Here is a 1,775-nt window from a genome sequence, read left to right on the forward strand (position 1 = left end):
ATACCCACTCCTCAATCTTCAATCCTCAATCCTCAATCCTCAATACTCAATCCTCAATCCTCAGTCCTCAGTCCTCAAATCTCAATCCTCAACCCTCAGCCCTCATCCTCAATCCTCAATCCTCAATCTTCAACCCTCAATCCTCAATCCTCAATCCTCAATCCTCAATCCTCAATCGGCTGTCTTCAATCATCAATACTCAATCTTCAATTCTCAATCCCCAATCCTCAATCCTCAATCCTCATTCTTCAATCCTCAATGCCCAATCCTCAATCTTCAATCCTCAATCCTCAATCCTCAATTCTCAATCCTCAATCCTCAATACCCAATCCTCAATCTTCAATCTTCAACCCTCAATCCTCAATTCTCAATCCTCAATCCTCAGTCCTCAGACATCAAACCTCAATCCTCACCCTCAGCCCTCATCCTCAATCCTCAATCCTCAATACTCAATCCTCAATATTCAATCCACAATACTCAGTCTTCAATCCTCAATCCTCAATCCTCAATCCTCAGTCCTCAAAGCTCAAACCTGAATACTCAATCCTGAATCCCCAGCCTTCAGAACTCAGTTCTCAACGATCAGTTGTCAATTCTCAATCCTCAATAGAATATATTCAATTCACAGTTTTCAATACTCAATACTCAATCTGCAATCTTCAAATCTCTATCCACAAACATCAATTCTCATCATTCAACCCTCAACACTCAGTCCCTAATCCTCAATCTTCAACACTCAATCCTCAATCCGCAATCCTCAATCCTCAATCTTCAATCCTCAATACTCAATCTTCAATCCTCCATCCTCAATCCACAATCCTCAATCCTCAATCCTCCTTCGTCAGGCATCAATCCTCAATACTCAATCTTCAATCCTCAATCCTCAATCCTCAATTCTCAGTCCTCAGCCCACAAACCTCAATCCTCAACCCTCGGACCTCATTCTCAATCCTCAATCCTCAATCCTCAACCCTCAATCTTCAATCCTCTTTACTCAAACCTCAATCCTCAATCCTCAACCTCAATCCTCAATCCTCAATCCTGAATACTCAATCCTCAATCCTCAGTCCTCAGTCCTCAAACCTCAATCCTCAACCCTCAGCCCTCAACCTCAATCCTCAATCCTCAATCCTCCATCGTCAGGCATCAATCCTCAATACTCAATCTTCAATCCTCAATCCTCAAACCTCAATTCTCAGTTCTCAGCCCTCAAACCTCAATTCTCAACCCTCGGACCTCATCCTCAATCCTCAATTATCAACCCTCAACCCTCAATCTTCAATCCTCAACACTCAATCTTCAATCCTCAATCCTCAATTCTCAATTCTCAATCCTCAATCCTCAATACTCAATCCTCAATCCTCAGTCCTCAGTCCTCAAACCTCAATCCACAACCCTCAGCCCTCATCCTCAATCCTCAATCCTCAATACTCAATCCTCAATATTCAATCCACAATACTCAGTCTTCAATCCTCAATCCTCAATCCTCAATCCTCAGTCCTCAAAGCTCAAACCTGAATACTCAATCCTGAATCCCCAGCCTTCAGAACTCAGTTCTCAACGATCAGTTGTCAATTCTCAATCCTCAATAGAATATATTCAATTCACAGTGTTCAATACTCAATACTCAATCTGCAATCTTCAAATCTCTATCCACAAACATCAATTCTCATCATTCAACCCTCAACACTCAGTCCCTAATCCTCAATCTTCAACACTCAATCCTCAATCCGCAATCCTCAATCCTCAATCTTCAATCCTCAATACTCAATCTT

Source organism: Calliopsis andreniformis, unplaced genomic scaffold, assembly GCF_051401765.1.
Source record: "Calliopsis andreniformis isolate RMS-2024a unplaced genomic scaffold, iyCalAndr_principal scaffold0086, whole genome shotgun sequence".
Classification (NCBI taxonomy): Eukaryota; Metazoa; Arthropoda; class Insecta; order Hymenoptera; family Andrenidae; genus Calliopsis; species Calliopsis andreniformis.